At 43.5% G+C, this 27,128-nt stretch overlaps 1 long non-coding RNA gene and 1 pseudogene across 1 annotated transcript in view; one reads left to right on the top strand and one right to left on the bottom strand.

Annotated features, from left to right (window-relative positions):
• LOC130284330 (uncharacterized) overlaps nucleotides 1–27,128 on the bottom strand; it is a 71,036-nt gene that overhangs the window by 8,976 nt on the left and 34,932 nt on the right. Inside the window, exon 3 of the long non-coding RNA XR_008846984.1 lies at nucleotides 726–802. This is a non-coding gene — a long non-coding RNA (uncharacterized LOC130284330). The remainder of the gene's footprint in view (nucleotides 1–725; nucleotides 803–27,128) is intronic.
• On the top strand, nucleotides 26,342–26,489 carry LOC130290064 (U2 spliceosomal RNA; annotated as a pseudogene).

Genomic DNA, 27,128 nt, shown 5'->3' with positions numbered 1-27,128 from the left:
TTGTGAAGAACATTTATGCAAATATCATTTTCTTAAAGCAGCCCAAGCATCTTGAAGAGAACTTAACGAATACTTTCTGGGGTGTGAGAGCCTTAAAGGAGATATCCATCAAAAAGTGGTAAAAATGAAAACTTAAATAAGTTATAGATCTGCTAACCATGACTCCACGAGGCATCCCAGCTGATTTATCTGAAAATTGGACCCCCATAGCCCCCACAAACACCCTTTGAAAAATCCAGTGTGTGAGCTGCAGGGAGGGACTGAGTGAGCATGTGCATATAGATGAGGGGAATATGTGAGCCTCAGCCAATCAGGGACAATCACATACGGCACACTGAAGCACGGTTCTCTGAGCTGAGGAAAAGAGAGTGTGTCATCTACTGTAGATGCTAGGCATCCTGTATGATAAGATCTACTGGACTTCCTGTCTGAAGGAACAGCTGAGAGAAACAGGGTATGTGCTCAGCAACGATTACACTTTACATTATATAACTTTAATACGTGCAGCTATAAAAAGGTAATACAATTTGACTGGAGTCACTTTAGTCACAGGAGTGCAGGGGGTTAGTCACCTTACTCACAGGAGTGCAGGGTGGTCAGTCACTTTAGTCACAGGAGTACAGGGAGGTTCAGTCACAAGGGTGCAGGGAGTTAATCACAGGAGTGCAGGGGGGGTCAATCACTTCAGTCACAGGAGCCCCAATATGGGCATACAACATATTCACCTGGACCACCATAGGATGTCCTCTGAAGCCCAGTGGGATACGGATTCTGCCTAAGTTCGTCCCTTGATGCCATCACCCTAATGAATCAGATCACATGGACAATCATATCTATAGTATAGTATTCTCAACAAGCTGGTGTATAAAACGTTAAAGGGTACCTCTCATCAAATAAACTTTTGATGTATTTTAGATTAATGATTGTTGAATAACTTTCCAATAGCATGTTAATGAAAAATATGCTTCTTTCTATTGTATTTTTCCCGATCAGTCCTGTCAGCAAGCATTTCTGACTCATGCTGGAGTCCTAAACACTCAGAGCTGCCAGCCTGCTTTGTTCACAGCCAAACAGGCTGTGAACAAAGCAGGCTGGCAGCTCTGAGTGTTCTCCTTTGTGAACAAAGCAGACTGGAAGCTCGTAGTGTTTAGGACTCCAGCAGGAAATACTTGCTGCCAGGACTGGTAGGGAGACCCCTAGTGGTCATTTCTTCAAAGTGGAAAATTCAATAGAAAGAAGCATATTTTTTAATAACATGCAATTGTAAAGTTATTCTGCATACATTAATCTATAATAGAGAAACAACAGTGCTTCAGCTCACCCCAGGTGCGCACGGACAGGGCGCGGACCTCGCCCAAATGAACAACAGAAGAAAGAGGAGTCCAGCGTCCAGAAGCTCGGAGGATAATATTTATTCACCAGATGGTCATAACAGGAACACAGGGTACAGTGACGCGTTTCGGCTTTACAACAAAGCCTTAGTCATACACCAATTTATAATATATAATATATCAAAAGTTTTTTTGATGAGAGGTACCCTTTAATGATTTAATAACTTTGTAGAAGTTATTCTGAGAATTTATCACATTCTAAGAGAAAATATTAGTTAACATACAGTATACAAGGCTGTGCCTCTTTGTGTTCTCGCTGTCCTCTGTTACCAAGGTACAGGCAAAAATGTGTCACACATTACATTCTGTATGAACTTTCAAGATGCAATTAAATGGATTTACACATACTGTACGACAGCAGGAAAAGCAGAAATAATTATAGAATCCTTAAGAGATACACAGAGTCTATGATTAAATCTTACAATAGTCTTAATAAAAAATAATGGTCAAGTGGATATTAATCAGGAATTAGATCCCCGGGGTAATTGGACATGGAAAATATTTTACTGTGTGAGATTAATTGGTTTCAGTACTTTAGAACAGCGAAGGTTAAGCTCATAACTGGATGTGTTCCTGCAGACACGCACACGCTTATTTCATTCTTTTCTATAAAACACCATCTGACCACCCAGAGTATGACTCATTACGGGACAATATACTGAAATATTATATTGTGTGAACTACACAAGATTTCATCTTTTTTCATGTAAAGCAAGTTTACTGGTCTGGTAACTTTTAATAATTTCTCCTTGCTCCACAGTCTGTGATGCCCTTAAAAGAAATCTGTCACCAGTGTCACCTGCACTAACCGGTCAGAACTGACAGATAGTGCAGGTAACACTGATGACAACGGTACTCACCTTGTCTTGTTCCCTGGCGGGGATCTTCGGTAATTTCCTCAGTTAACCCCAGTCCTGGCAGCCGGCTTGGAGCACGGGCGTAGCTTACTGATGTCAACGTTACTGCAAGACCCTGCAGAGAGCAGCAGCGGCTTGGGGCATGGGTGGAGCTTAGTGACGTTACCGCTGCTGCTCAGCAGCGGTGACCTCACTAAGCTCCACCCATGCCCAAAGCCGGATGCCTGGAGCGGAGCTAACGGAGGAGATTACCGAAGATCCCTGCCAGAGAATGGGACAAGGTAAGTACCGTTGTCATAAGTGTCACCTGCACTATCTGTCGGTTCCGAAAGGTTAGTGCAGCTGACACTGGTGACAGATTTCCATTAATAAATACACGGCTATTTTTTGTTGTTTTGTTTTTTCTATTTTCCTATTGAGGGTATATTTATTGCTGGATGAGTTGTATTTTTAAAAATGTAATCTAAATATTATATATACTGACATTTGTTGTATACAATTGGGTTTCACGGGTTCCTTTGCCTTAGATATCACTTTATTGGTTTGTGTTATTCTGTTTTATTTTGCTCACTGGAACATTTCTTGTTACATTCTTATTGCTACAACCTTTTCTTGTATAGTCTACAGGGGGATTGTTCCTTTATAATTTGTACTTTTTGGCAATTGCAGTTTTCTATCTATTTTTTATATATTTTTCCTGTGATATTATAAGGCAATACACAGGATTTTGTGTCTGACCATGAAGTCAATTAAGACCCAATGATCGCAGCACACTTCTTACCCTAAAATGGATTTAAAATATGGGCATCCAATCTTAATCTTTTGGATTCCATCATCACACCCAAAAATGTAATCGACAACTTGGACTTCAGACCCTATAGGAGTACTCCAGTGCAGTAAAACTTATCCCCTATCTAAAGTATAGGGGATAAGTTTTAGATCACAGAGGGGTTCGACCACTGGGACCCCCGCAATCTCCTACACGGCACCCCAGTGGTATCCAGGAAGTGGGTGTGTTGACCCCCGCATGACGCAATGGCTGTCATGTCACCCCATGTATCTCAATAAGAGTGGGGGAGATACAGCACCCCCCCCCCCCAAATAGAAATGCACAAAGGAGGCGTGTCGGCCACTGCTTTGGTGACACCAGATTTGCTCTTCTTACCCTATGAGCCTTCAGTTGCATCTGACATCTTGCTCGCATAAGTATATCACAATACTGTACATTGGTTTACAATACATTATGTGGCAAAATGAAAGATGACATTTAAAAGTAAACAACTGGTCCCGCAAAAAACATGCCCCAATATGGCTCTATTGACAAAAAAAGAGTAATGGCTTTTGTAAAAGGAGAAAAAACTACAATTGGCTGCAAAATTAAGAGGTTAATCTCTTAACTCAGTGTCTCCCAACTAGTGGGCCTCTAGCTGTTTCAAACCTACAACTTCCAGTAAACTGGTATAGTGGTACCACAACTTATTACCGCATGCGTTTTTTGGCACAAATTACCGAAATTGTGGTAATTTTTTTTCATATATCGCCAGTAAGGTCTGATAGGATACAGTACCTCAAGGGGCTTAAGTGCATTCACATCTTATTTTCACTCTCTGGCTGCGTGATCCAGTGGGAGGATGTTAAATCTATATCCTGGCTTATCCCTGCCAGATCTGTGTCATATCCCATTCATTTCTAGGAGTAAGCTTGCTAGGCTGGGTTCACACCACGTTTTCTTAAATACGGTTCCCGTATACGGTTTGGAGGAGGGGGGCGGGGCTTAATCGCGGCGCCCGCACTCAGCCGTATTCGGGAACCGTATTTAATGTATGTCTATGAGCCGACCGGAGTGAACCGCAGCCTCCGGTCGGCTTCGTTTTCGGCCGTATGCGGTTTCCCGACCGCAGGCAAAAACGTGGTCGACCACGTTTTTGCCTGCGGTCGGGAAACCGCATACGGCCGAAAACGAAGCCGACCGGAGGCTGCGGTTCACTCCGGTCGGCTCATAGACATACATTAAATACGGTTCCCGAATACGGCTGAGTGCGGGCGCCGCGATTAAGCCCTGCCCCCTCCTCCAAACCGTATACAGGAACCGTATTTAAGAAAACGTGGTGTGAACCCAGCCTTACTCCGGTCGGCTCATTTTCTGTCCGTTTCCGGTTTTTGAACCGGACTAAAAACCGTGGTCTGGTACAGTTTTCAGTCCAATTTAGAAATGAGCCAACCAAAGTCCCTAGCTGATGGCTCATTGAAAGGAATGGGGTACAGCAATAGGGAGGACATGGGGCAAGTGAGGACATGGGGTGAGGAACTCTGAGAAGGCAAGGTGGGTAGGCGGGATGACCCTGAATCACATGCAGGAGGTAGCCTATCAGCAGCCAGTCACCCCAGTGATGTCAAAGCCCTTTATAATCAGCAGCCATCTTGCGACCAGTCACATCAGCTTTCTATTGCAGAGAGAGAGGGACAGACAGCATTGTGTTGCACAGAAAAGCATTTTCACCTCAAGCCCAAATCCAGCCTCGAAGCACTGATAGGGAAGGGAAAGAGATTGAGAGAGAGAGTGCAAATCGTGGCTATATTACAGCAGCAATTCACCTCCAGCCCAAATCCAGCCTAGAACCACGGATAGGGAAGGGAAAGAGATTGAGAGAGAGAGTGCAATTTTGGGTGTAGTACCCAGCGTCTGTGTGCTGCAGCACTGGTGTGTACAACAACTAAAAAGCTAATAGTAGCCAGCCAGTTAGGGTGAGCAGAGCACTAAAAGCGTATTGTCCTCTGTTAAGTGTAACCTGTGCGTACATCTAAGGGGTGTACAATTTTGCTGATCCTGTTAGTCTTAAGGGCCTAGATACTGCGAAAGGCAAGCCAAAAGTACACACCTGCTGGTGTTGTGGACAAATACTGTTTTAGGTGTACTGGAGCGCATTGTACTCCCCTCATAAGTGCATACCACATACGTACATCTAAGTGGTGTACCATTTTGTTCCTGTTAAAGTCTTAAGGGCCTAGATACTGTGAAAGGCCAGCCAAAAGTATGCACCTGCTGGTGTTATAGACAAACACTGTTTTAAGTGTACTGGAGCGCATTGTACTCCCCTCTTAAGTGCATACCACATAAGTACATCTAAGTGGTGTACCATTTTGTTCCTGTTAATGTCTTAAGAGCCTGGATACTGTGAAATGCCAGCCAAAAGTACACACCTGCTGGTGTTGTAGACAAATACTGTTTTAAGCATAGTGGAGCGCATTGTCCTCCCCTCATAAACGCACTAAGTATGTCAGGTAGAAAAGTGCAAGGACGTGCACAGAGGAGTGGCAGGGGCTTAAATACATCAGGTGCTGGCAGAGGTCGCAGCAGACTAGGGGCGAGTGGCCTGAGCTCTTTCTGCCACTATTTGGTCTCCTCATGCTTCTGCCACCTCCAGGCTGTGTCACTCAGCCACTACATGGTCTTCCCATGCTGCTGCCACCTCCACAATGTGTCATTCAGGCACTATATGGTCTCCTCATGCTGCCGCCAACTCCAGGCTGTGCCATTCAGCCACTATATGGTCTCCTCATGATTCTGCCACCTCCAGGCTGTGTCATTTAGCCACTATATGGTCTCCTCTTGCTGCCGCCAACTCCAATCTGTGCCATTCAGCCACTATATGGTCTACTCAGGCTTCCGCCACCTCCAGGCTGTGTCATTCAGCCACTATATGATCTACTTATATGGTCTACTCAGGCTTCCGCCACCTCCAGGCTGTGTCATTCAGCCACTAGATGGTCTCCTCATGATTCTGCCACCTCCAGGCTGTCATTCAGCCACTATATGGTCTCCTCTTGCTGCCGCCAACTCCAGGCTGTGCCATTCAGCCACTCTATGGTCTACTCATGCTTCCGCCATCTCCAGGCTGTGTCATTCAGCCACTATATGGTTTCTTCTTGCTGCCCTCAACACCAGGCCATGTCATTCAGCCACTATATGGTCTCCTCTTGCTGCCACCAACTCCAGGCTGTGTCATTTAGCACTATATGGTCTCCTCATTCTGCAGCCACCTCCACGCTGTCATTCAGCCAATATATGGTCTCCTCATACTGATGCCACCCTCAGGTTCTGTCATTGTGCCACTCTTCAACAGTGATTCCCATAGCAATGCCTCTGTTCTGCATGTCAGACTGAATAACAGTATTTTTTCACTAAGGTTAAGTTTCCACTTGTTTTTTTTTTCTGGCAGTTTTTGGAAAACTGCCACTACAGTTTTTGAGCCAAAGGCAGAAGTGGATCCATAAGGGTGGAAACTTACCAAATTTTTTTGGGAAAATTCGGCAAATCGGCCAAATCAAATTTTTAAAGAATTCGCTCCTCTCCAGTCATTTTCAATGGCAGTAGGTGCATGTGCATGTGACCTAAAAAAGTTCAGGTAATGTTTGGTAATGCACAGTAATGTGGGGAGAACCCCAGCATCACTTCCACTGGTGGGCTCTTGGCACCCCATTCCAAGACTGATTTACACCCTTTGATGAACCTTTTCCATCATCCTGATGCTGGGGTCAAAGTCATAGTTGGCCCTGACATTCAAATGTCACAGCAAGGGCTAGATTTCTGATTCTTCCAGAACTCTGGAGGGTACAGGAAAACACCTGTAAGAGTGAATAGTGAGTATTTCTGGTTAGAGACCTCATTTACCATTCAGCAGATGGAAAGGTAAATAATTGATAAGCAGAATCTTTAGAACTGATAAAATTCTGTGGTGTAATGCCAGCTTTAACATAGTGGAGTGAGTTTGGCTTAAGGAACATAATAGAGGCCTCCTAAGAGCTGTAGACCGGCTGATTTACACAACTTTAATCAATCAACTTTATTTGTGCGGCCCCAGCATCTTGGTGTTTGGAGAAATGCAGAACTAACACAGTTGTCGGAGAACGTCCTGCCTCATTGCTCCTTGTGGTATTTTCAGAGCTGTTACAACAGCAAAACAAATGATTTAACACAAAGCTTTCTATTACTTATGGTATTGATTAGACTCTTATGATTCATTACAGCAGTGATACACAAACTGGAGCCTGGGACGCACTTGTAGCTCCGAACGTTCTTGTTGAAGCTCTTAATCCATGGAAGGGGCCATTAATCTGGGTGTCAGGAGCAAAAAAGATGCCAGCATACGACTGGCCTCCAGGCTGTGGGATTTTGTAATTCACATTTGCATCAGTCTTAAAGGGATACTCCGCCCCTAGACATCTTATCACCTATCCAAAGGATAGGGAATAAGATGTCTGATCGCAGGGGTCCCACCACTGGGGACCCCCGGAATCTTGGCTGCGGGACCCCGCTGTCATCACTGCAGAGAGCAAACTTGCTCAGTGCGTAATGACGGGCGATACAGGGGCCGAAGCATCATGACGTCACAGCCCGCCCCTCTCATAGACTTGCATTAAGGGGGCTGGCCGTGACAACACGATGCTCCGGCCCCTGTACTGCCCATCATTATGAGTTTGCTCTATGCAGTGATGACTGCGGGGTGCCGCAGCCGAGATCCCGGGGGTCCCCAGCGATTAGACATCTTATCCCCTATCTTTTTGGATAGGGGATAAGATGTCTAGGGGCAGAGCACCCCTTTAAAGACACAGCAGATTCATGGAGGTAAATGAGCCTAGGGTCCGACAGCAGGCTGCCATGAAGTTGGGCATCTTTTTTTTTTTTTCTTTAAATATTTTAATTTTTCCTTTGACAACAATAATTGTACATTATATATAAAATCACATTTCAGTTTTTCTTTATCTACTATTAATATTTCAAAGAGATGTTTGCCCCTCCCCCTCCCTATACATTTCTCTAATACGGTAACAGTAGTTGGGCATCTTTAAAGGGGTTATCCTTCATAAGGTGACTTTAGTGTGTACCTGCCAGACATTAATGGACATGCTTAGGAAGGATCTGTGCTTGTCCTGGGGTTAAATGGCTATGTTGTCCACCATAATGCAGCTGCTTAATTTTTGTGAAATGGCTATTCGTCTTGCCCCACCCTCCTTCCCATTCATTGAAGCAGACATGCACCTTTTAAACACCTGACCAGTGATGTAATGTCTCGGGTCACACTGCAACCTGGGAAAACCTGAGATGACCTGAGATCATTTTGTATGCTGTTAACAATAAACATCAGGGCAAAGATGACATAAGAATTGCAAGAACATCCATCAAACACAGGTACAAACACTATATTATGAACTACACTAACGTTACAGCCTCTGTAGCATAGTCAAATAAAAAAAAATAATCCTGGAATACCCCTTTAAGATTATTGGAGGGTCGGAGCTGGAGAACTCATGCTTTCTTGGATGGGAGTTAAAAGACAGGGTCATACGGTAGCTCCCTCCACAGATGATCATAAGAATATATGAACCTTTGTGTTACGTTCTCCAATTGAGTCTCCAAGTCTACTTGCTCAGAGTTTTTTAGTTCATCGGCTTTGAGGGCACCTAAGGCATCTTGGTTCATAACAATTTTTGTCGTCATAGAAACACATGACAAAACAATTTCCAGAACAGAAAACAATTTAATAGCATTTAAAGCACGTATGGTCTCTTGACAGGTTCAATCTGGGTGGCTGTATACAGGAGAGTAGTATTGCCAATCTAATGAGTCCTGATGGTGGTAGGTAGCACTATGATTTCTACATTGCTCTATTTAGAGATTGCTGTGAATGACAGATAAAATAACATGGGATTCTATGAAGTCGCTTTTATGGTAAGTGCTTATTTACCCCTTAGTGTTGAGGCCATCATAAAGAGCTTCTAACGTGCCATTACTGCACATTGAGTTCCTGATGGATCAGTCGTGAGGCTATATCTGAAAGGCTAGCGAAACAATAGATGTTTGTGTACACCATTGTCATGAGATTCATGTTATCATGGAATCTAGAGCTGCTTTATTGGGGAAGAATAAGACAATGTAAATTCAGTGGGGGAGTCTATAGAGAAGGCTTAGATAAGTATATTCGTATGTGACTACTCAGACTGTCATTACCGCCCACTACACTAGAACTCAGAGAGTGCCTGGGGTTAAAGGTTTTTTTTTTTTTTGAGATTTTGTGACTGATGGACTAACCTTAGGATAAGAAATTAATATCTTGCGGTGTGTCCTGGTACCAGATTGCATCTGTTACCTTGTGGTGAGGTCCCCAAAATCAGAGTCCCTAGGTACCGGTGGGGTCCTCATCTATAGTTAGCCCCTAGTCACCCCTTTATTAGTTAAAATTATTCAAATTCTAAGTGTATATATGTATATAATGTATACTTACCTTGTTGTGGTGTGGCAGGACCTGCGGGTCACATGATGAGTTCCAGAACTCTATGGTTTTCTAGTTAAGGACCTTTGGAGGTAGTCAGGTGATCACCCACCATGCATTGTAACGGTGAGTAACAGCTGACATTGGACCAATCCAAAAGGGCCCTGCCCATATAAGGGAGCAGCGGCCATTAATCGCTCTCTTGTTCCTGCGCTGCTGATGAGGACGGATCTGCGCAGTTGTCATCAGCACTTGCTAGGCCTCACCCCTGCGGCCGCGGCCATCTCTCAAAACCTGTGAGTTACTTCAATCCCTGTTAACTCCGCAAGATCACTGGACCTAAATGCTCTAAATCCAGCGAATCTCTGCAAAAACCCCTAATTCTAATCATTTCTGGATAACTCAATGGTCCTCAGCATCTGTCAATCACTGCCGTGCTGAATAGAGACTTTGTTAATAAGACTGTTATTGGATGTACCGCAAATACCTCAGTAAAGTTTCACGCAAGTTCAAGTTCATCTTTACTGTGGACATTCAGTCATTTATGCACACACCTATCGTTTCTGGGAAGGGTGGCGATAGGCCGAAGATTTACCTCAGCGTATTAACCCCCCACCCTGGCATCACGAGTGACAAGGGTTAAATTAACCCCTCATATACCAACCCAGCAACACCCCATCTACACAACACCCCAAGGCAGTTTACCACAATCTGATCAGTGGAGTGTCCATACCCAAAACTGTTGCACCCAAACAAAGCTATATGCCGATAACTTCATATTGTGGAATGCCTGTTTTGGGTTATGGCAGCTCAGCTCTCATTCACTTTAAAGGGGTATTCCACGATTTTTTTTTATTTGACTATGCTACAGGGGCTGTAAAGTTAGTGTAGTTGATAATATAGTGTCTGTACCTATGTTTGATGGTGGTCTCGCAATTCATATGTGATCTTTTCACCAATGTTTATTTTTTAACAGCATATATAATGAGTCTTCTCAGGCTTTCCCAGGTTGCAGTGTGGCCCTAGACATTACGTCACTAGTCAGGGGATGAAAGGAAGTCTGTTCATGCTTTAATGGGTGGAGCGACCGCTGAGTGGGGGGGAGATAATTCTGCAGGAAATTGCTGGAAGCACCCTGGTTAAAAAACACTTGTCTTATGTTTACAGCACAGCATGGAAGGCAGCTTAGGTGTGCTTAATTGGGTGGGGTGGCCAATGTGTGGGAGAGAGAAAAGTGACCTTACACTTACAAACAAGGGTTCATGGGACTTATAGTTGCATTCATGCTATGAATGGTATACACACCATAGAGGTAAACCATGCAGCAGCTGGAGTGACATTATGCAGGACTATTCTCCCCAGAAGAACTGCTTTGGTAGTGGACAAGAGGATAGGGATTTTTCCACCAAGGAAGTGAAAAGATTTGTAGAAAGTGGCAAGTCTTCTGGTTGACGGAAGGCGAGGAGTTGGGCAGTGACCATATTGCAGGAAAGGAAGGAAGAAGAGGGGAAGTTGGTATAACTATTGTGCAATGAGGACATTTCTGCATTGGGGCTCAAGAGCTTCAAGTTAAAATGTGTAATTTCAGAAAACTTTTGACATGTTAAAAGTTTTCATTGTTGGGAGTCTGGTTACTGGGACTCCCCTGATCAATATAATCAGCAGGGAGAAGTGCACAGCTGAATGCTGCTTCTCCCCACTGTCTTGTGCATGTTTTCTGAAATGACAGTTACACTTTAACCACTTAAGGACACAGGGCATACAGGTACGCCCCCATTCCCAAGTCCTTAAGGACTCAGGGCATACCTGTACGTCCTAAGTCCCACTAATGGGGTTTAAACCGTTCTCACGAGCAGAGAACGGGTTAAACCCCATGGGTCCCGGTTGCTATGGGCAGTCAGGACCCACGGTTAATGCTGGGCACTGCCGATTGGGCCGATGCCTGGCATTAACCCTTTAGACGAGGTGGTGTAGGGCGCTCAGAGGCGACTGCCGGCGGTTTCACGCATACAAATGCGCTTCTTCCGGCCACAGTAACGTCATCGCACCATGCAATGATATAGTGCAGCTGAACGATCATGTGATCACAAGTACAGTGTCACGGGGAAAAAAACTGAAAGAAAGACACAAGGGTTAAAATAACCACAGTTATCAATCTGCGCTAGGGTAAGTGTATACCTTACACAAACACAATGGCACTAGAGAACTATAAAAAAGAAAACTGCAAAAAACAAACTGACTCATAGGAATGGGGGTAGATCCCGCCTATCACTTAGGCCTTCGCATCAGTGCGCAATATCCAACGGGCCTCCGCCTGTAATAGGAGCAGCCGACGATCGATTCCATTCGTATTTCTATGAATGAATTCAAGTCCACCAAATTTCAGAGTAGAGCAATTGCTATTGTGGAATTCTTGCATGTGGTTTACAAAGCGAGGAGATCCTCCCCCTTTCTTCACAGAATAAAGATGTTCCCTAATTCTCACCCTAAATTGTCTCTCTGTCTTTCCGATGTAAAAAAAAAAGCTGCAACCACAGCATATGAAATATACAACGAATGAACTCCGGCAGGTAATGAGATTTCTTACAGTGTAGTGAGAACCTCCCAACACTCCTGTAGAGGAATTAATATTGAGAGGGCACTGAGGGCAAAAACCACATTTCTTGTCGCCTTTAGGAGTGGCAGGGGAAAGCCAACACTCAGAGAAGGTTCCATTCTCTGGGATAGTATGTCTTTTGATATAGTCAGCAATAGTACCATTCTTTTTAAAAGTAATCACAGGGCGGTTGCTAACAGTTTCAGCAATATCTGGGTCTGTAGAGAGTAAATGCCAATTTTTCGTGATAGCTGTTTTTATAGTATCGTTCAATGGACTGTTTTTGAACGCAAACATGAATCTCTTCTTGCTGTTGTCGCACTTAGCAACAATTTTCTTCTCAACTAGGAGACTAGACCTATCTTTATTAGCAGCTCTGTAATATGCTTTAGACAATACATGCTCCGGATATTGTCGTTGTTTAAATCTTCCAAAGAGATCATCTGCTTGCCTTACAAAATCTGTTTCATTAGTGTTGTTCCTTTTTAAGCGTAAAAACTGGCTTTAGGGAATAGAGTTCTTAATTTAGGGTGTGAACTCCCATAATGTAGTAACGCATTATTTGCAATTTTTTAGCGGAAACCCTGAGATTTTAACTGGTTGTTTGGCAGTGTTTGGACAAGAATATGTATTCAGTATAACTAATCCCTTTGTCACCCACATCCGTGCATATTGGAGGTACATGGATGATGTACTAGTTGTCTGGGATGGGACTTAAAAAAGGTTTCAGAATTTTGTGGAACATCTAAATAGTGTTAATACGATGAATATGGCCTTCACCAGTGTCTATGGGGGTCCAAGCTTGGAGTTTTTGGATTTGAAATTATTTGTGGAGAACGACCAGTTAAAATCTCAGGGTTTCCGCAAAAAATAGCAAATAATGTGTTACTACATTATGGGAGTTCACACCCTGTGCAAATTAAGAACTCTATTCCCAATAGCCAGTTTTTATGTTTAAAAAGGAACAACACTAACGAAACAGATTTTGTAAGGCAAGCAGAGGATCTCTTTGGTAGATTTAAACAACGACAATATCCGGAGCATGTATTGTCTAAAGCATATTACAGAGCTGCTAATAAAGACAGGTCTAGTCTCCTAGTTGAGAAGAAAATTGTTGCTAAGAGCGACAACAGCAAGAAGAGATTCATGTTTGCGTTCAAAAACAGTCCATTGAACGATACTATAAAAACAACCATCACAAAAAATTGGCATTTACTCTCTACAGACCCAGATATTGCTGAAACTGTTAGCAACCGCCCTGTGATTACTTTTAAAAAGAATGGTACTATTGCTGACTATATCAAAAGACATACTATCCCAGAGAATGGAACCTTCTCTGAGTGTTGGCTTTCCCCTGCCACTCCTAAAGGCGACAAGAAATGTGGTTTTTGCCCTCAGTGCCCTCTCAATATTAATTCCTCTACAGGAGTGTTGGGAGGTTCTCACTACACTGTAAGAAATCTCATTACCTGCCGGAGTTCATTCGTTGTATATTTCATATGCTGTGGTTGCAGCTTTTTTTTTACATCAGAAAGACAGAGAGACAATTTAGAGTGAGAATTAGGGAACATCTTTATTCTGTGAAGAAAGGGGGAGGATCTCCTCGCTTTGTAAACCACATGCAAGAATTCCATAATAGCAATTGCTCTACTCTGAAATTTGGTGGACTTGAATTGATTCATAGAAATACCAATGGAATCGATCGTCGGCTGCTCCCATTACAGGCGGAGGCCCGTAGGATATTGCGCACTGATGCGCAGGACCCGCTTGGCCTTAGTGATAGGCTGGATCTATCCCCATTCCTATGAGTCAGTTGGTTTTTTGCATTTTTCTTTTTTATAGTTACCTAGTGCCATTGTGTTTATGTAAGGTATACACTTACCCTAGCGCAGATTGATAACTGTGGTTATTTTAACCCTTGTGTCTTTCTTTCTGCTTTTTTTTTCCCCGTGACACTTTACTTGTGATCACATGATCGTTCAGCTGCACTATATCATTGCACGGCGTGATGACGTTACTGAGGCTGGAAGAAAAGCATTTGTATGCGTGAAACCGCCGGCAGTTGCCTCTGAGCGCCCCACTCCCCGTCGTCTGCCATGCCGGAGTAACAGCCGGAGATGGGAGCTGATTTATCAGAATCTGCATGGTGAGTGCAGGACGCCTGTGGTCTTTGTCTATTACATTTGATTTACTGTGTCTTCTATTGTCCTTGCACCACCGGCCTCTGATTCAATCTGATTATTCGCCCATACGTCTTTATATCCATCTCGTGGAGCTGCATACCAAGCTACCGGTGCCACTAGTTTTTCTTCCTCTTTTTGCATTTTATCTCTACTATCTGCTACAAACCTACTGACTATAACACCCTTCTTAAGTTTGAGTCTTACCATCCAAGACCCATTATCACCTCCCTCCTGTATAGCCAAATACTTAGAGCCAGTCGCATCACCGACTCTGAGGCTAAGTTTGACAAAGCCGTGGACCGAATGGTCAACCAGTTTAAAAATAGGTGTTACCCTCTAACTATCATTTCTCGCCATGTCCATAAAATCAGAACAGAGGGAAAGTTTGGTAAACCTCAAGGTGCAAAAAAGGATCAATCAAATCATATACCATTTATTTCTACGTATAATGAAATGTCCAGCAACATTGCTATAGCTATCAGAAAACATTGGCACTTGGTCAAAAACAGCTACCCCCAAAACATGGAATTTCAAACACCCCCTTTAATGTCATAACGAAGAGCATGGAATTTAAGAGACCGTTTGGTTAAAGCAGACATATCAGGTAACATCAGTTAGACACAAAAATATTTGTCCATTAAAGCCAAAGGGTGTTTTCCATGTCGACGCTGTATTCACACATCCTGCCACACAGAAAACATATCCCATAAATTTCTACCTTACATGTGAAAGTGACCATATTGTGTACATACTATGGTGTCCCTGTAACCTTATATACGTAGGAGAAACTAAATGTGATCTAAGGACAAGATTAAACCAACATAGATACTCAATTAGAAAAAATTGGTGTGATCTGCCGGTTTCCAAGCATTTCATGAAAGCCGGACATGTTGAGAACGACTTAAAATGCATGATCGTGGATCACATCCCTCCTCTGAAAAGAGGTGGTGACTGGGTGACCCTATTGCAGGGTGACCCTATGAGTTAAACTGTCTTAAACCAAACGGTTTAAACTGTGAATTTACTGTACTTCCAAAAATTATGAAACGTTAATGGATGTAGCCCCTAATGTGTCCGTAGAAACTTTGGTGTATGACGAATAGTGATAAAATAGTGATAAAACGTATTATCATAAAAAACATTTTTTGTCTATTTTAGAGCACTTGTTCACCTGGGACCAGCCATGATGCCAAACCCATCAGGACCATACATCCTTTCTCATCCTACACCGAAGCAACCATCGGGGACATTTATCATCGTTGCTTCAGTAAGCGACTTCTGTAGGCATTTTTTTCTTGCTTTTGGTTTTATGTGTGACACATTTATTAAACTATCACAGGGAGTTGATAATTGTGTCTCACATAAGCAAAAACCAATAAATCACTTTTGAATTCCATTTTTTTTTTGCACACATAAGCAAAAACCAATAAATGACTTCAGAACACCAATTTGCAGCTTTGAAAAAAATGTGCGATATTATATATATATATATATATATATATATATATATATATACATATATATATATATATATATATATATATATATATATATATATGTGTGTGTGTGTGTGTGTGTTCATTACATTTTTTGCACCACTTTTTTTTCCCATAAATGTACTAACTAATTTTTTGTTTGTTTATTTTTACAGATCCGTGTATCCTGTGGATTACTTTAGATTCGGAGGAGTACGGTGACCAGCGTTTTATTTTGTCAAATGTTAATAAAATGGTTAACAAGGGCTTTTGGGGGAGTGTTTTTTTGGAATATTTTTTTTTTTAAACGTGTTGTGTTTTTTTATTTATTTACATGACAGACTTAGCAGTGGAAGCTGTCTTATAGACTGAATCCATTACTAAGCCAGGGAATAGTGTTGGCCCCAAAAACAGCTAGTGCTAACCCTCAATTATTACCCCAGTACCCACCTCCACAGGGGTGTTGGGAAGAGCCGGTACCAACTGTTACGCCGAGCGCTCCGGGTTCCCGCTCCTCCCCGGAGCGCTCGCTTCACCTCCTCCGCTGCAGCGCCCCGGTCACGTCCTCTGACCCGGGGCGCTGCGATCCTGCTGCTAGCCGGGATGCGATTCGCGATGCGGGTAGCGCCCGCTCGCGATGCGCACCCCGGCTCTCCTACCTGACTCGCTCCCCGTCTGTTCTGTCCCGGCGCGCGCGGCCCCGCTCCCTAGGGCGCGCGCGCGCCGGGTCTCTGCGATTTAAAGGGCCACTGCGCCGCTGATTGGCGCAGTGGTTCCAATTAGAGTTATCACCTGTGCACTCCCTATATTACCTCACTTCCCTTGCACTCCCTTGCCGGATCTTGTTGCCTTAGTGCCAGTGAAAGCGTTCCTTGTGTGTCCCTTGCCAGTGTTTCCAGTCCTTCTGCCGTTGCCCCTGACTACGATCCTTGCTGCCTGCCCCGACCTTCTGCTACGTCCGACCTTGCTTCTGCCTACTCCCTTGTACCGCGCCTATCTTCAGCAGCCAGAGAGGTGAGCCGTTGCTAGTGGATACGACCTGGTCACTACCGCCGCAGCAAGACCATCCCGCTTTGCGGCGGGCTCTGGTGAAAACCAGTAGTGGCTTAGAACCGGTCCACTAGCACGGTCCACGCCAATCCCTCTCTGGCACAGAGGATCCACTACCTGCCAGCCGGCATCGTGACACCAACAGGCCCAGAGCGTAAAAAAATGGTGCTCCAGGGCCTAGGCGGTAATAGGCTGGTGTTATTTAGGCTGGGGATGGCCAATAAAAATGGTCCTCGCCCACCCTGGTAATGTCAGGCTGTTGCTGCTTGGTTGGTATTTGGCTGAGAATAAAAATAGGGGAAACTTCATGCTTTTTTTTTTTTGCATAAATGATTAAATATATATATATATATATATATATAAACATAGGGTTCCCCCTATTTTTATTCTCAGCCAAATACCAACCAAGCAGCAACAGCCTGACGTTACCAGGGTGGGTGAGGACCATTGTTACTGGCCCTCCCCAGCCTAAATAACGCCAGCCTGTTACCGCCTAGGCCCAGGAGCACCATTTTTTACATTTCGAGCCTGTTGGTACCAGCTCTTCCAGGCACCCCTGTGGAGGTGGGTACCGGGGTAATAATTGGGGGTTAGTTAATTTTTTTTCCTTCCTTCCTTTTTTCCACTCAGAACATGTGCATGGCATGTGCATTGACAGTTAGTATCTCTTACCTGATTGGCTAGCCGCCTCTCAAGGTACCTTTTGCAGTTTATATATTTCATCCCCGCGTCTTGCGCTGCAGACAGCGGTTTACAAGCTGCCCCTCCCCCCCCAATTTTATTTAATTTCCTATATAATGAATTACACTAACTTTACAGCCCCTGTAGCATAGTCTAATAAAAACAAAAACCCCAGAACACCTCTTTAAGCTTTTTTGTAATAACATGAATCTCCACCTTTTCCAGACTTTTTTTTTTATTCAATGATTAAACCGATATGAATAATGTTTCTTGAGGTTTTATCCCCCCACCCTTTTATCCTACTATCCTTATACATTCTATAACTGGCTTGATGACCTTCATCTATTAAATATATTCTTTTTTAGATGTTTACTCTTTTTTTTGTTTCCTTTTCTCTCTCGATAGTCTTTCAAGCCCTCCTTTATTTCCCTATTTCCCACACAAACAATGATTTAAAGCCATTTGGATCATAATTGTGTATTTTCTGCTCTTCCTCGCTCGGCTTCGAGACATATGAAAGCTACATCGGCCTAATTGGTGCCGCACAAAGAGAAAAGTGTATATATGTATTTATGGCCTAAATAGTTGTATTTTCCAATATAATTCAGGCATTATGTGGCTTGTTCTGCCATTTTATCCTCTTAGCCCTAAACTATGACTTAGTAGAACATCATAAATAAAATATGTAATGCATAAGGGATAATTAATTCGATTTGCTCCCAGAATCCCTTGGGTGGTGGGAGGAGAGAATCCGCAATCCGCTCATGTATGTTCAGCTAATGAATTATTTGTTTGCAGGAATTATTATTGACTCATTTCGTCGACTTTCCATCTTTCTTTATATGTTGGAAAGAAAAAGAAAAGGTTTTAGTTTTATCCGTATACGTGCTTTTCATTTGAATGTGTCCGAGGTCTCTAAATCCCTGATTTACCATGGTTGATGTTACGGTTGGAGATTCAGATGAATGGCTGGGCTTAGCTGGAGGGTCTGACTTAGGAAGGAAAAAAAAGAGAATAAAAACCCTAATATGTCACTTGTTCTAAAATCTTTTTGTTAGCAGCTGCACCAAAGGCCAATTTATCTGGGGCCGAGATCATCCAATTACGTTAATAAAACGGAGAGATAGACAGTATGCCAGATGGAAGCATTACTTCAATGTCACAGTCTTCGACAAAGTTTTATTTGTATTTCAAAGAACAATAAACCGAGTCCTGCTCGGAATAATTCATCTTCTCGAAAGAAACTTTCTATTCAATCTTCAGCACATTATGCATGAGCCGCATTGTCCTATATAATTCTTTAAATGGGTGCTGTCAGAATCAATAACTTTTTATATGTTGTACATCTTGGCAAAACATTAACCTTTCTAATATACTCCATATCATTTTTATAGAAATCATGGCTTATAAAAAAAAAGACCACTAGGGGTCCCCATACCATCCAGAACATAATACGGTCTGGCAACCACATCATCTTTGTCCCAGCTGAAGCACATGCTGAGACACAGTCCAGAAAATGAGGGCGGGACTAGCACTAATGTGTGCTCACTCCTGTCCTATCAGACTGCAGCATGAAAACAGAGAGGAGGGGGTTATAGAGCAGATTGCAGTGATTGGATGAAGAGACACAGCACAGCAGACTCAGGGAGGAAGTGAATGCATGGTGAGGGCAGGCTCAGTGCATGCCACAAACACGCCCCTTCTTGAGCAGTGGATATCAGAATGAGTGAGCAAAAGAACAGAGGAAATTGTGAGCCAAATACAGAAACTAGGCATATAAAAAGGACATGTAAAGTATCTGCATGACCCATTGAGTAGCATATTGAAGCATTATTTTTTCTGTGATATGACCGGTATGGTTTACATTTCCTATAGACATTTTTTTATATTGAACATTATGCATTAAACAGGTACTCCGGTGGAAAAATTTTTTTTTTATCAACTGGTGCCAGAAAGTTAAACAGATTTGTAAATGACTTCTAGTCATTCCCATTGCCACAAGTGTATAAAATCCCATCCCTATCAATGCAGTCGCCTTCACAAACATTTATGAATATGGTAATAGGATGTCACCATTGCCACCAAGCAAGACATCCCATGAGACATCAGTCTCCTCCTTACACTCGGTACTGCCATTTGTGCAAAAAAAAAACTTTATAAAGCAGACAACCCTTTCAAGCTGTCATTCAAAGAGTTACAAACATGTTTTTCAGCATACTAGAACTATACAACTCAACAAATGAAAGGAGGGTGATGGAACAGAAGGTCCATACCAGTTGTTGTGATTTCGTGATTTCAGATCATAAACTTTTGTGAACCAGAACATCAAATATGGATTAAAATCCACTTAATGCAAAATAATGGACTTCAAACAGGACACGTGCTGGTAAATCACTTCTTATGAGCAGAAGGGCTGCAAGACATCCCTTTGATTTTGACTGCAGCCGGGATAGAGGGTTATTTAAACAAATTTAGAGAGAAAATGTAAAAATACAAAAACAAAAATGTTTTAAAGGGGTACTCCGGCCCTGAGACATCTTATCCCCTATCCAAAGGATAGGGGATAAGATGTTTCACCGTGGGGGTCCCGCCACTGGGGACCTCCGCAATCTTATATTCGCCACCCACCTGTTTGAGCTGCACGCCGCAGTGCCAGCTCACAAACAGCTGGGTGGCGACCACAGGGCTGGAGTATCGTGACGTCACGACTCCTCCCCGTGTGACGTCACCCCCCTGCCCCCGCTATGCAAGTCTATGGGAAAGAGCGTGGCGGCCGTCACGCCCCCTCCCATAGACTTGCGTGGCGGGGGCGTGGGGTGATATTGTTAAGGATGGGTTAATGTGCGGCCTTAATCTGTGAGTGACTACCGCTGTACTATTTTTTCCGAGTGTCAACACAAGAAAATTAACACCAGGTCAGGTTGGTATGAGTTCCCTCCTCGGTACGAACTCCAGGGAGTTCTGATTTATTACAGGAAATAAATTTGGTTTTTACATTTGGAAAAAGGAGGGTTAGTAATGACATCACGATTAGCATGTTACATTTTGATTGGTTGTTCGATTATTGTGTCCATATATATTAGCATATCTAGTGTCCATTAATTTCTTGACAGAAGTTCTCTGTTTGTCAGATGTTCAGTCTTTCTACTCCCGCATGGAGTCATTTCAAGGCCTATATTCAGAGTCACGAGCAGATAGCATTCTGATGTATATGGGTTAAAGGGTAGGTAATAGTGTTGAGTGGCATAGGCCATATTCGAATTCGCGAATATTCTCGAATATATGGACGAATATTCGTCATATTCGCGAATATTCGCATATTTGTAATATTCTCGTTTTATTTTCGCATATGCGAATATTCGCGTGTGCGAAAATTAACATATGCGAAAATTTGCATATACAACAAATTAACATATGCGAAAATTCGCACAACAGTCTCACACAGTAGTATTAGAGCCTTCTTACACCACACAAGCTGGAAGCAGAGAGGGATGATCACTGTGATGTGTACTGTGAAAAAAAAACAAAAAAAAAATGAATATTCGTAATTACGAATATATAGCGCTATATTCGCGAATATTCGCGAATTCGCGAATATGCGATATTCGCGAATAAAATTCGAATTGCGAATATTCGTGAGCAACACTAGTAGGTAATAGATATATTTTTCCAGTAGCAATGGCATTTTAGTATTAGTATATTGATCAGTTATTAAAAACATAAGGGTCATCCCTATCAACGTCACACGGGGGCAGAGTGTTGATGTCACGATACTCCTGCCCTGTAGTCGCCACCCGGCAGTTTGTGAGCTGGCACCACGGCATGCTGCTCAAGCAGGTGAGTGGCGAATACAAGATTGCGGGGATCCCCAGCGGCGGGACCCCCGCTGTGAGACATCTTCTCCCCAATCCTTTGGATAGAGGATAAGATGTCTCAGGGCCAGAGTACCCCTATAATGATGACGGAGGCAGAAGGCAGCTACGTGAGGGTGGACAGGACTTTTATAAGGAAACTTTTATATATTTCAAAGAGGTTTACTGTACTACAGTACTACAATATATCACATTCTTAAATATTAATAAGGGTTTTTGCCCCATTAATTATTAATTTTTTAACAGTTTAGAATGTTGTAAATTAATAAAGTTATGACTTACAAATTATCGGCCACTTCCATTCCAACATTTCTGCTTCTCCCATTGGTCTCTACTGCATTGTCCATTTCAGCACAGACTTGTGTCCGGTGACCGCTGCAGCCAATCACTGTTGTGGTGCCCGATCCCCGCTGATCACTGCTTCCTGCTTCACATGTGGACACACAGGAAATTGCCACTAAGCCAATGACTGGGATGACATGAATGGATAGCCTTGTAATACATGGCCGTGAGGACTCCAGACAAGTGGAGTTTGTTTGAATTGTAAAAATGAGAAAAACATTCATTTAATACTCAACTAGTACTACATAGGAACAGGGGTTGCGAAAGGTTTAAAGGGGTACTCCGGTGGAAAACATTTTTTTTTTTCTTTTAAATCAACTGGGGCCAGAAAGTTAAACAGATTTGTAAATTACTTCTATTTAAAAATCCTTCCAGTACAGCTGCTGTATGCTTCAGAGGAAGTTGTGTAGTTCTTTCCAGTCTGACCACAGTGCTCTCTGCTGACACTTCTGTCCATGTCAGGAACTCTTCAGAGCAGGAGAGGTTTGCAATGGGGATTTGCTCCTGCTCTGGACAGTTCCTGACTTGGACAGAGGTGTCAGCAGAGAGTACTGTGGTCAGACAGAAGAGCTATACAACTTCTTGTGGAGCATACAGCATCTGATAGGTACTGGAAGGATTAAGATTTTTAAATAGAAGTCATTTACAGATCTGTTCAACTTTCTGGAACCAGTTGATTTTGGAAAAAAAAATTGTATTCTACCGGAGTACCCCTTTAATGCATAATGTTCAATATAAAAAATGTCTATAGGAAACTTAAACCATACCTGTCATATCACAGAAAAAATAATGCTTCAATATGTTCCTCACTGGGTCATGCAGATACTTTACATGTCCTTTTCATGTGTCTAGCTTCTGTATTTGGCTCACAAATTTCTCTGCTCACTCATTCTGACATCCATTGCTTAGGAAGGGGCGCGTCCTAATTTTTTCCTATTTTTTTATGACATTTTGGTGGCTTTAGAACCAAGTTACCAGGTTTCCAAAGAGTTATGGTCTCAACATACAATGGTTTCGTCGTACAATGGTCCCATCATACAATGGTTTCATCATACAATGGTCCCAACATTCAATGGTTTCAACATATAATGGTCTCAACATGCAATGGTTTCATCATACAATGGTCCCAACATACAATGGTTTAATCATACAATGGTCTCAAAATACAATGGTCTCAGCATACAATGGTCCCAACATACAATGGTCCCGACATACAATGGTTTCATCATACAATGGTCCCAAAATACAATGGTTTCAACATACAATGGTTGGTTTCAACAAACAATGGTCTCAACATACAATGGTCCCAACATACAATGGTTTCATCATACAATGGTCCCAACATACAATGGTTTCATCATACAATGGTCCCAACATACAATGGTTTCATCATACAATGGTCCCAAAATACAATGGTTTCAACATACAATGGTTGGTTTCAACAAACAATGATCTCAACATACAATGGTCCCAACATACAATAGTTTCATCATACAATGGTCATCCTGGAACCATTAATATTGTAACTTGAGGGGCCACTGCACCTGAGTTAAATGATTAAGAGCTGGAGCCCAATAATAAATATATATATATACAGGTGAAACTCGAAAAATTAGAATATCGTGCAAACTTCATTTATTTCAGTAATGCAACTTAAAAGGTGAAACTCATATATGAGAGAGACTCATTACATGTAAATCAAGATAGTTCAAGCCGTGATTTGTCATAATTGTGATGATTATGGCTTACAGCTCATGAAACCCCAAAGACACCCCCCCCCCCCCCCCCCCAATAACTATGATTTGGCGGTCCATGTCATCTGCTGGTGTTGGTCACTATGCTTCATTAAGTCCAGGGTCAACGCAGATTTTGGAACATTTCATGCCTCCTTTCCTTTTAAGTTGCATTAATGAAATACAATGGACTTTTGCACAACATTCTAATTTTTCGAGTTTCACCTGTATATAATTGTCAATATAGCGTATACCGTATTTTTCGCCCTATAGGACGCACCGGCGTATAAGACGCACCCAATTTATAGGTGCAAAATCTAAAAAAATTAAGATTTTGAACCCAATAGTGGTCTTCAACCTGCGGACCTCCAAATGTTGCAAAACTACAACTCCCAGCATGCCCGGACAGCCAACGGCTGTCCGGGCATGCTGGGAGTTGTAGTTTTGCAACATCTGGAGGTCCGCAGATTAAAGACCACTGCATAAGAGGTAATACTCACGTGTCCCCGTCGCTCCGGACCCGTCACCGCTGCCTTGGATGTCGCTCCATCGCTGTCGCCGTGTCCCCATCGCTCCGGAACGTCTCTGCTGCCGGCCGGGTATCCTCGCTCTCCGTCGCCGCCATCACGTCGTTACGCACGCCGACGCACGTACGCGACGACGAGGAAGGAGAGCGCCGGCAATACAGGAGATCCCTGAACGGAGAAGACACAGAGGAGGCAGGTAAGGTCCCTCCCGGTGTCCTGTAAGCACTAACCCGGCTATTCAGTCGGGCTGTTCGGGACCTCCGCAGTGAAATCGCGGCGGTCCCGAACAGCCCGACTGAACAGCCGGGTTAGTGTCACTTTCCCTTCAGATGCGGCGTCCGCTTTGATCGCCGCATCTGAAGGGTTAATACAGGGAATCACCGCGATCGGTGATGTCCTGTATTAGCCGCGGGTCCCGGCCGTTGATGGGCGCAGGTGTATTCGCCGTATAAGACGCACCGACTTTTTCCCCCCAGTTTTGGGGAAGAAAAAGTGCGTCTTATACGGCGAAAAATACGGTACTACCGATCTCAATTGGGGACCTTTTTTTGGCTCCCTTAGGCTCCAGTGACACCACAATCATTGCATTCTTATGGAGCAGTACATACAATTGAAGTTATACCTTTATAAGAATATTAATAGTAGAGGAATCTGCATTATCTGCAGAAATCTGCTCCGTCACTTTGTATACTACATTGTAAGTTTGGAACATAAGCTGTCATTGCCTGATCTGCTTTGTATTCATAATTTATTCGCCCGACTGTGACCATTCATCCATTTAAAAAATTTTTTTTTAGTGATAAGAAAAAGGCCTTCAGGGCCAATATTGTCAGAGAGGTGCCCGCGTAATTGTAATGAATGCTTTATGGCTCGTCAATATGTTCCCCCGAGCTTCTTCCCATCCCCAAGGCCAGGCTAAAAAGCAGCATTTTTTTTGTTTAACTTTGCAACTGTTTATCCTGTCGGTGAATAAACTATCCGTCTAGTCCCCCAGTAAATCACGGAGATGGCTTTGTAAGCAACGCTAGCTCGGTGATCTTAAATAATGCTTGCATTTAAACCTGCACTTAACCCCGCGTGGCAGGGAAGGAGACGGAGACCATCTTGTGGGAACCTACGTGCCAGCTATGTGAAATGCAAGATGTGGTTAATATTTTATATCATGAAAAATAAATTGAGGAATAAAAAAAAAAATATATATATACAGTGGTCCCTCAACATACGATGGTAATCCGTTTCAAACGGACCATCGTTTGTTGAAACCATCGCATGTTGAGGGATCCGTGCAATGTAAAGTATAGAACAGTGGTCTACAACCTGCAGACCTCCAGATGTTTCAAAACTACAACACCCAGCATGCCCGGACAGCCGTTGGCTGCTGGGAGCTGTAGTTTTGCAACATCTGGAGGTCTGCAGGTTGAAGACCACTGGTAGAGGAAGTTGTACTCACCTGTCCCCGCCGCTCCGGACCGTCACCGCTCGTCACGGCTGCCCTGGATGTCGCCGTCCATCGCTGTCGCCATGTCCCTGAAGTGTCCCCGACGCTCCGGCAAGGTCTCTGCTTCCCCGGCATCCGAGCTCTATGTCGCGGCCATCACGTTGCTACGCACGACGCTCCTATTGGATGGCGGGACGGCGTGCGCAGCGATGTGATGACAACGATGGAGAGCGCCGACGATGCAGGGGATCCCGAAGAGGACGCGCCGGAGCCCCGAGGACAGGTAAGTGATCGTCAGCGGACCACACGGGGCACCGTAAACGGCTATCCGGTGGCAGCTGAAGCAGTCTGCGCTGCCGGATAGCAGTTTATGCGATGGCCCCGACATACAAAAGCATCGTATGTTGATGCTGCCTCTGAGAGGCCATCGCATGTTGAAATTATCATATGTCAGGGCCATCGGAGCCCAAGAGGTCACTGTATATATGTTGCCGAGCTTCCGGTTAAATTGGATAGATGTCGTACATGTTATAGAGATAAATTATATTTTGGGGCAGTGAATTAGCCGGATTTGACAATATATATGATAGAGAGAATAAAACATGGTTGGTATACAGTATACAGGACATCATAAAAGTGTTCATCCTTATTGTTTGAAGGACCCACTGGCAGGAATGCAGAAAGTTTCCATTTTTCTTTAAAAAAAAAAAAAAGTCCCAAAAAAATAAAGTCAATAGGGATTTATAAAACGCCATACCCATTTGATGTTTTTGTCTTTGGCATTTGACATTTTCAGCATTTTTGGGTTCAGTAGACAATTTCTAAAACAGCAGTATGTTGGGACGATGATGATGAAACCTTTGCAAAAAAAAATAACAAAAAAAAAATAAAATAAGAAAATGCCATGTGGGTATAGTATTTATGTTTTGCTTCTCGGCCTTTTGGCTAAGATCAAGTGAAGCATCTGTTCTTATCAGTTTCCGCCGGTGTGGAGCTGGTAGGGATGGGTGCTGCATGGTAGTGGGCAGGTGTTCTGAGGAATCATCTCAATGGCTGCCCCGATGTGACCTGTTTCCTCCGGGTCTCGCCATGAGGCTGAGAGGGTCTAGTGCCGAGGTACTTTAGTGCCTTGGGGAGTGGTGACCCTGAGGTGCCGAAACTCACTGGGAGGATAGACTCACTGAGTTGAAGCACGGGCACATGAACTCTTGACCTTGTGGCACTCACATCTTGATTCCCGGCCTTCTGGCAAGTATCAGAGAAATTTTTAGAGATCCGTTCGGATGTCCGGGCAGTGTATCTGCACACATTCACTTATTTTATTTTTTTGTCACTGTGTCACTTTTTGTGTGTTGTGTGTCCACAGGATTGTCAGGATGCGGGAGCCCTTCTGGGTGTCCCTCCTAGCGGTCTAGGGGAGGTGTTTGTGGCCATCAGGTTCTGCACCTCCCTAAAAAAACCCTGGGTACTCCTGTATGGGCAGGGTACCAACCATTAACGGCTCTGCGAGCAGATACCTTGGTTAACGCCAAGGGGGATGCTGGGAGCATTTGTGGTCCCTTAGTAGCTTCGGTGAAAAGGGACATTGAACCTGGAACCTCGCAGGTACCTTTTGGTCCGGAGGCGAAGGGTAAGATTTGTTGGGGGGCCTCTCTCCTATCGGAGAAGGGCTTGCGATAGACCGCATCCTTTGTGCATGTTTTTTTTTTTAG

The sequence above is a fragment of the Hyla sarda genome, chromosome 8 (genome assembly GCF_029499605.1).
Source record: "Hyla sarda isolate aHylSar1 chromosome 8, aHylSar1.hap1, whole genome shotgun sequence".
Classification (NCBI taxonomy): Eukaryota; Metazoa; Chordata; class Amphibia; order Anura; family Hylidae; genus Hyla; species Hyla sarda.
Note: the sequence above shows the minus strand (reverse complement) of the source record. Positions and strands in the feature narration are given on the sequence as shown.